Source organism: Salvelinus alpinus, chromosome 23 (genome assembly GCF_045679555.1).
Source record: "Salvelinus alpinus chromosome 23, SLU_Salpinus.1, whole genome shotgun sequence".
In the NCBI taxonomy this organism is placed as follows: Eukaryota; Metazoa; Chordata; class Actinopteri; order Salmoniformes; family Salmonidae; genus Salvelinus; species Salvelinus alpinus.
Genome location: NC_092108.1, coordinates 7,158,421 through 7,168,420, shown reverse-complemented (window position 1 = coordinate 7,168,420; position 10,000 = coordinate 7,158,421). Strand labels below are relative to the sequence as shown.

The window sequence follows — 10,000 nt, the reverse complement described above, 5'->3', positions numbered from 1 at the left end:
ATGTTTCTAGTTTAGTGGCGCTATGCTGTCAAATCCTCCCTCATGTTTCTAGGTTAGTGGTGCTATGCTGTCAAATCCTCCCTCATGTTTCTAGTTTAGTGGCGCTATGCTGTCAAATCCTCCCTCATGTTTCTAGGTTAGTGGCGCTATGCTGTCAAATCCTCCCTCATGTTTCTAGTTTAGTGGCGCTATGCTGTCAAATCCTCCCACGTGTTTCTAGGTTAGTGGCGCTATGCTGTCAAATCCTCCCATGTTTCTAGTTTAGTGGCGCTATGCTGTCAAATCCTCCCACGTGTTTCTAGTTTAGTGGCGCTATGCTGTCAAATCCTCCCACGTGTTTCTAGGTTAGTGGCGCTATGCTGTCAAATCCTCCCTCATGTTTCTAGTTTAGTGGCTCTATGCTGTCAAATCCTCCCTCATGTTTCTAGTTTAGTGGCGCTATGCTGTCAAATCTTCCCTCATGTTTCTAGTTTAGTGGCGCTATGCTGTCAAATCCTCCCATGTTTCTAGTTTAGTGGCGCTATGCTGTCAAATCCTCCCATGTTTCTAGTTTAGTGGTGCTATGCTGTCAAATCCTCCCTCATGTTTCTAGTTTAGTGGCGCTATGCTGTCAAATCCTCCCATGTTTCTAGTTTAGTGGCGCTATGCTGTCAAATCCTCCCATGTTTCTAGTTTAGTGGTGCTATGCTGTCAAATCCTCCCATGTTTCTAGTTTAGTGGCGCTATGCTGTCAAATCCTCCCATGTTTCTAGTTTAGTGGTGCTATGCTGTCAAATCCTCCCATGTTTCTAGTTTAGTGGCGCTATGCTGTCAAATCCTCCCACGTGTTTCTAGTTTAGTGGCACTATGCTGTCAAATCCTCCCTCATGTTTCTAGTTTAGTGGCGCTATGCTGTCAAATCCTCCCTCATGTTTCTAGTTTAGTGTCACTATGCTGTCAAATCTTCCCTCATGTTTCTAGTTTAATGACTCTATGCTGTCAAATCCTCCCATGTTTCTAGTTTAGTGGCGCTATGCTGTCAAATCCTCCCACGTGTTTCTAGTTTAGTGGCACTATGCTGTCAAATCCTCCCTCATGTTTCTAGTTTAGTGGTGCTATGCTGTCAAATCTTCCCACATGTTTCTAGTTTAGTGGCACTATGCTGTCAAATCCTCCCTCATGTTTCTAGTTTAGTGGCGCTATGCTGTTAAATCCTCCCTCATGTTTCTAGTTTAGTGGTGCTATGCTGTCAAATCTTCCCACATGTTTCTAGTTTAGTGGTGCTATGCTGTCAAATCCTCCCTCATGTTTCTAGTTTAGTGGTGCTATGCTGTCAAATCCTCCCTCATGTTTCTAGTTTAGTGGTGCTATGCTGTCAAATCTTCCCACATGTTTCTAGTTTAGTGGTGCTATGCTGTCAAATCCTCCCTCATGTTTCTAGTTTAGTGACGCTATGCTGTCAAATCCTCCCTCATGATTCTAGTTTAGTGGTGCTATGCTGTCAAATCCTCCCTCATGTTTCTAGTTTAGTGGCGCTGTGCTGTCAAATCCTCCCTCATGATTCTAGTTTAGTGGTGCTATGCTGTCAAATCTTCCCACATGTTTCTAGTTTAGTGGCGCTGTGCTGTCAAATCCTCCCTCATGTTTCTAGTTTAGTGGTGCTATGCTGTCAAATCCTCCCTCATGTTTCTAGTTTAGTGGTGCTATGCTGTCAAATCCTCCCTCATGTTTCTAGTTTAGTGGTGCTATGCTGTCAAATCCTCCCTCATGTTTCTAGTTTAGTGGCGCTGTGCTGTCAAATCCTCCCTCATGTTTCTAGTTTAGTGGTGCTATGCTGTCAAATCCTCCCTCATGTTTCTAGTTTAGTGGTGCTATGCTGTCAAATCCTCCCTCATGTTTCTAGTTTAGTGGCGCTGTGCTGTCAAATCCTCCCTCATGTTTCTAGTTTAGTGGCGCTATGCTGTCAAATCCTCCCTCATGTTTCTAGTTTAGTGGCGCTATGCTGTCAAATCCTCCCTCATGTTTCTAGTTTAGTGGCGCTATGCTGTCAAATCCTCCCTCATGTTTCTAGTTTAGTGGTGCTATGCTGTCAAATCCTCCCACATGTTTCTAGTTTAGTGACGCTATGCTGTCAAATCCTCCCTCATGTTTCTAGTTTAGTGGCGCTATGCTGTCAAATCCTCCCTCATGTTTCTAGTTTAGTGGCGCTATGCTGTCAAATCCTCCCTCATGTTTCTAGTTTAGTGGCGCTATGCTGTCAAATCCTCCCTCATGTTTCTAGGTTAGTGGCGCTATGCTGTCAAATCCTCCCTCATGTTTCTAGTTTAGTGGCGCTATGCTGTCAAATCCTCCCTCATGTTTCTAGTTTAGTGGTGCTATGCTGTCAAATCCTCCCTCATGTTTCTAGTTTAGTGGCGCTGTGCTGTCAAATCCTCCCTCATGTTTCTAGTTTAGTGGCGCTATGCTGTCAAATCCTCCCTCATGTTTCTAGTTTAGTGGCGCTGTGCTGTCAAATCCTCCCACATTTTTCTAGTTTGACCAGCTGTTTTCAGCAACTATTATTTTTGAATTCGGTTGTCAAATTGGCAGGTTTGCTAGCACAAACTATTTTGCTAGCTTCTAGCTTAGTGTTTTGATATGCAATGCGATCTCCTCTCAATGACCAGTGTTTGTATTTTATATTTATTGTGGCTATACAACTTTTAAAACATTACAATACATTTCCTAAACATATTTCCCAACACATTAAGTGTGTGTCCTCAGGCCCCTACTCTACTACCACATATCTACAACACAAAATCCATGTGTACGTGTGTGTATAGTGCGTATGATTTCGTGTGTGTGTATGCATGTGTCTGTGCCTATGTTTGTGTTGCTTTAGAGTCCCCACTGTTCTATAAGGTGTATTTTTATCCGTTTTTTAGTCTAATTTTATTGCTTGCATGAGTTAATTGATGTGGAATAGAGTTCCATATGGTCATGGCTCTATGTAGTACTTTGCGCCTCCCATAGTCTGTTCTGGTCTTGGGGACTGTGAAGAGGTTTCTGGCGGTATGTCTTGTGGGGTATGCATGGGTGTCCGAGCTGTGTGCCAGTAATTCAAACAGACCACTCGGTGCATTCAACATCTCATTAATACAATTAGTGATGAAATCTCTCCTCCACTTTGAGAGATTGACATGCATATTATTAATGTTAGCTCTCTGGTACAGCCGTGCTGCAATGACCTGATCTGTTGAGTGTCCTGACTTCTAGCTGTGCCAGTCTAAATAGAGCATCATCAGCTCATTGTTATGGATGTATCCAAATGACTGTCAATAGAAAACAGCTACATTGCTGTTATTCTGTCTGCAGAGGTCGTATTAGCTGTATTAGCTGTAGCTAGCTGGCTAGCTAGCAAGCGAGGGATAAGAACATTGCCAGCGAAAATTGCAACGGAACATAAAGAACAAATGATTGGGTCACGTCGATAAATATCAAACTAATCAAACTAACTACTGGGTCACTTCTATAAATATCTAACTAATGACTGGGTCACGTCCATAAATATCTAACTAATGACTGGGTCACGTCCATAAATATCTAACTAATGACTGGGTCACGTCCATAAATATCTAACTAATGACTGGGTCACGTCCATAAATATCTAACTAATGACTGGGTCACGTCCATAAATATCTAAATAATGACTGGGTCACGTCCATAAATATCAAACTAATGACTGGGTCACGTCCATAAATATCTAACTAATGACTGGGTCACGTCCATAAATATCTAACTAATGACTGGGTCACGTCCATAAATATCTAACTAATGACTGGGTCACGTCCATAAATATCTAACTAATGACTGGGTCACGTCCATAAATATCTAACTAATGACTGGGTCACGTCCATAAATATCAAACTAATTGACTGGGTCACGTCCATAAATATCAAACTAATGACTGGGTCACGTCCATAAATATCAAACTAATGACTGGGTCACGTCCATAAATATCTAACTAATGACTGGGTCACGTCCATAAATATCAAACTAATGACTGGGTCACGTCCATAAATATCTAACTAATGACTGGGTCACGTCCATAAATATCTAACTAATGACTGGGTCACGTCCATAAATATCTAACTAATGACTGGGTCACGTCCATAAATATCTAACTAATGACTGGGTCACGTCCATAAATATCTAACTAATGACTGGGTCACGTCCATAAATATCTAACTAATGACTGGGTCACGTCCATAAATATCAAACTAATGACTGGGTCACGTCCATAAATATCTAACTAATGACTGGGTCACGTCCATAAATATCTAACTAATGACTGGGTCACGTCCATAAATATCAAACTAATGACTGGGTCACGTCCATAAATATCTAACTAATGACTGGGTCACGTCCATAAATATCTAACTAATGACTGGGTCACGTCCATAAATATCTAACTAATGACTGGGTCACGTCCATAAATATCAAACTAATGACTGGGTCACGTCCATAAATATCTAACTAATGACTGGGTCACGTCCATAAATATCAAACTAATGACTGGGTCACGTCCATAAATATCTAACTAATGACTGGGTCACGTCCATAAATATCTAACTAATGACTGGGTCACGTCCATAAATATCTAACTAATGACTGGGTCACGTCCATAAATATCTAACTAATGACTGGGTCACGTCCATAAATATCTAACTAATGACTGGGTCACGTCCATAAATATCTAACTAATGACTGGGTCACGTCCATAAATATCTAACTAATGACTGGGTCACGTCCATAAATATCTAACTAATGACTGGGTCACGTCCATAAATATCAAACTAATGACTGGGTCACGTCCATAAATATCAAACTAATGACTGGGTCACGTCCATAAATATCTAACTAATGACTGGGTCACGTCCATAAATATCTAACTAATGACTGGGTCACGTCCATAAATATCAAACTAATGACTGGGTCACGTCCATAAATATCTAACTAATGACTGGGTCACGTCCATAAATATCAAACTAATGACTGGGTCACGTCCATAAATATCTAACTAATGACTGGGTCACGTCCATAAATATCTAACTAATGACTGGGTCACGTCCATAAATATCTAACTAATGACTGGGTCACGTCCATAAATATCTAACTAATGACTGGGTCACGTCCATAAATATCTAACTAATGACTGGGTCACGTCCATAAATATCTAACTAATGACTGGGTCACGTCCATAAATATCTAACTAATGACTGGGTCACGTCCATAAATATCTAACTAATGACTGGGTCACGTCCATAAATATCTAACTAATGACTGGGTCACGTCCATAAATATCAAACTAATGACTGGGTCACGTCCATAAATATCTAACTAATGACTGGGTCACGTCCATAAATATCTAACTAATGACTGGGTCACGTCCATAAATATCAAACTAATGACTGGGTCACGTCCATAAATATCTAACTAATGACTGGGTCACGTCCATAAATATCTAACTAATGACTGGGTCACGTCCATAAATATCAAACTAATGACTGGGTCACGTCCATAAATATCTAACTAATGACTGGGTCACGTCCATAAATATCTAACTAATGACTGGGTCACGTCCATAAATATCTAACTAATGACTGGGTCACGTCCATAAATATCTAACTAATGACTGGGTCACGTCTATAAATATCTAACTAATGACTGGGTCACGTCCATAAATATCTAACTAATGACTGGGTCACGTCCATAAATATCTAACTAATGACTGGGTCACGTCCATAAATATCTAACTAATGACTGGGTCACGTCCATAAATATCTAACTAATGACTGGGTCACGTCCATAAATATCTAACTAATGACTGGGTCACGTCCATAAATATCTAACTAATGACTGGGTCACGTCCATAAATATCAAACTAATGACTGGGTCACGTCCATAAATATCTAACTAATGACTGGGTCACGTCCATAAATATCTAACTAATGACTGGGTCACGTCCATAAATATCTAACTAATGACTGGGTCACGTCCATAAATATCTAACTAATGACTGGGTCACGTCCATAAATATCTAACTAATGACTGGGTCACGTCCATAAATATCTAACTAATGACTGGGTCACGTCTATAAATATCAAACTAATGACTGGGTCACGTCCATAAATATCTAACTAATGACTGGGTCACGTCCATAAATATCTAACTAATGACTGGGTCACGTCCATAAATATCTAACTAATGACTGGGTCACGTCCATAAATATCTAACTAATGACTGGGTCACGTCCATAAATATCTAACTAATGACTGGGTCACGTCCATAAATATCTAACTAATGACTGGGTCACGTCCATAAATATCTAACTAATGACTGGGTCACGTCCATAAATATCTAACTAATGACTGGGTCACGTCTATAAATATCTAACTAATGACTGGGTCACGTCCATAAATATCTAACTAATGACTGGGTCACGTCCATAAATATCTAACTAATGACTGGGTCACGTCCATAAATATCTAACTAATGACTGGGTCACGTCCATAAATATCTAACTAATGACTGGGTCACGTCCATAAATATTGAACTAAGGGAACTGAAGGCTGGGTCGCATCTCTAGCAACCAAAAGATGAGAAAGCATGAATTTCCTTATATAAATGAAACCATCAACAAACAAATGTTAGTATTGTTTTCTTTGGCAACTGTGGTATGAACGGGAGAAACCCCTACGTTCTCCACATTACTCTGCTATAAGCAGGATAAACACCTCCGTTCTCCACATTACTCTGGTATAAGCAGGATAAACACCTCCGTTCTCCACATTACTCTGCTATAAGCAGGATAAACACCTCCGTTCTCTACATTACTCTGCTATAAGCAGGATAAACACCTCTGTTCTCCACATTACTCTGGTATAAGCAGGATAAACACCTCTGTTCTCCACATTACTCTGGTATAAGCAGGATAAACACCTCCGTTCTCTACATTACTCTGGTATAAGCAGGATAAACACCTCCGTTCTCTACATTACTCTGCTATAAGCAGGATAAACACCTCCGTTCTCTACATTACTCTGGTATAAGCAGGATAAACACCTCCGTTCTCTACATTACTCTGGTATAAGCAGGATAAACACCTCCGTTCTCTACATTACTCTGGTATAAGCAGGATAAACACCTCCGTTCTCTACATTACTCTGGTATAAGCAGGATAAACACCTCCGTTCTCCACATTACTCTGGTATAAGCAGGATAAACACCTCCGTTCTCTACATTACTCTGCTATAAGCAGGATAAACACCTCCGTTCTCTACATTACTCTGCTATAAGCAGGATAAACACCTCCGTTCTCCACATTACTCTGGTATAAGCAGGATAAACACCTCCGTTCTCCACATTACTCTGGTATAAGCAGGATAAACACCTCCGTTCTCCACATTACTCTGCTATAAGCAGGATAAACACCTCCGTTCTCCACATTACTCTGGTATAAGCAGGATAAACATCTCTGTTCTCCACATTACTCTGGTATAAGCAGGATAAACACCTCCGTTCTCCACATTACTCTGGTATAAGCAGGATAAACATCTCTGTTCTCCACATTACTCTGGTATAAGCAGGATAAACACCTCCGTTCTCCACATTACTCTGGTATAAGCAGGATAAACACCTCTGTTCTCCACATTACTCTGCTATAAGCAGGATAAACACCTCCGTGCTCCACATTACTCTGCTATAAGCAGGATAAACACCTATGTTCTCCACATTACTCTGCTATAAGCAGGATAAACACCTCCGTTCTCCACATTACTCTGCTATAAGCAGGGTAAACACCTCCGTTCTCCACATTACTCTGCTATAAGCAGGATAAACACCTCCGTTCTCCACATTACTCTGCTATAAGCAGGATAAACACCTCTGTTCTCCACATTACTCTGGTATAAGCAGGATAAACACCTCTGTTCTCCACATTACTCTGCTATAAGCAGGATAAACACCTCCGTTCTCCACATTACTCTGCTATAAGCAGGATAAACACCTCTGTTCTCCACATTACTCTGCTATAAGCAGGATAAACACCTCCGTGCTCCACATTACTCTGCTATAAGCAGGATAAACACCTCTGTTCTCCACATTACTCTGCTATAAGCAGGATAAACACCTCCGTTCTCCACATTACTCTGCTATAAGCAGGATAAACACCTCTGTTCTCCACATTACTCTGCTATAAGCAGGATAAACACCTCCGTGCTCCACATTACTCTGCTATAAGCAGGGTAAACACCTCCGTTCTCCACATTACTCTGCTATAAGCAGGATAAACACCTCTGTTCTCCACATTACTCTGCTATAAGCAGGATAAACACCTCCGTGCTCCACATTACTCTGGTATAAGCAGGATAAACACCTCCGTTTTCCACATTACTCTGGTATAAGCAGGATAAACACCTCCGTTCTCCACATTACCTTGCATCGTCCATTATTAATGTACAGAACAGGTGTGTTTATCCCTTAGTTATGGCACGTTATGCAGAAGAATCTCTTACAGCTAGCTCATTCAAGCTTTGTGACGATAACCCCTGCCTCTCCTACACAGGCAGCATTGCACAGTATGTCCTTTTGGTCAGTTTGATGATGATTTTATGGTGCCTTCTACACCCCATTTAACACTAAGACACCTGGGTAGAACAGGTTTTCTAAATGCCATAATGTGGCGTTGCACCATCTCTCAAACACACTGGAGTGGTTAACAAAAGGACATATCCTGTCATAAACTTCACTACTGTAAGTGATCCTGTGGTACACACACAAAGACACTCACACACTGAGAGGAAGGATGAGAGGAGGGGTGAGAGGAAGGGTAAGAGGAGGGTTGAGGAGTGGGGGGGGGGGGGGGAGAGGACGGATGAGAGGACGGGTGTTGAGGGGGGAGAGGAAGACAGAGAATGACAGAGTTCTGATCATTAATTAAATGTTAAGTGGCCTGGCCTCCCGGTAGGCCTTTTAAAGCATCACACACTTCATTTAACTGTGTGTGTGTGTGTGTGTGTGTGTGTGTGTGTGTGTGTGTGTGTGTGTGTGTGTGTGTGTGTGTGTGTGTGTGTGTGTGTGTGTGTGTGTGTGTGTGTGTGTGTGTGTGTGTGTGTGTGTCTTCGTAAACAGTGACTGATGTTTTTCCCCCCAAGCGGTCTTACGATGCAATGGCAGAGGCCCATAACTAGCATATTTCTGGCCTGAGCAACAGTTTGGAGGGAACAGAGCATCACAGGTGTACGGAACACAGTGTTGTTCATATACAGTACACATTGTGACACAATACTCTGACAACAGGGGAAACTGTCTTGTCTGTCACCACACTATTACACCCACTACTATGCTCTGATCATTTTAACCCCAATCTCATCATCACTTCTGTTAGAGGCTCTGATCATTTTAACCCAAATCTCATCATCACTTCTGTTATAGGTTCTTATAGTTTGAACCCCAATCTGCAATACAATATTTGCCATCATGAAGACTGAAGTCTGGGAAATGTTAGTCACAGTGGTAGTATCGAAGGGAATAAACAGGACAAAGTATTATCAAATGTACAATATTATAAGTGGTTTGGGAAATGTTACTCAGAGGTGGTATTCTATTCGTATAATACCTATGACACAAAGAAAAGGGGGAGAAGCATGACAGACATGCACCATTATCAAATAATGCCTGAATACCTTGGATTGGGAAATGTTTGGTCACGGTGGTAGTACTATACTGTCCTACCAAGCAAAAATGCAGTAGCTGCTCACCGCGTTAAACTGAGAAAAATTGCTTTTTATTTACCTTGGTTTCACAGTAACTTTATTCAGTTACTGCTAACATGACACCCATTTTCTCCAAAACACAATAGAGGCAGGATACTTGTCCACATGATTAAGCATGCATTTAATGTATCAAAAAAAATGACATTAACTCATTTTCGACCAAATGAGCAGTTATTGCCCTTTTTTCCTTGGTAGGGCAGTATAGT

General features: G+C 41.1%; 1 protein-coding gene across 2 annotated transcripts in view; it reads left to right on the top strand.

The window, feature by feature from the left end:
• The window catches only part of LOC139550140 (vasoactive intestinal polypeptide receptor-like), a 119,115-nt gene that overhangs the window by 77,657 nt on the left and 31,458 nt on the right, over positions 1–10,000 (top strand). The gene's annotated exons all lie outside the window — the stretch shown is intronic.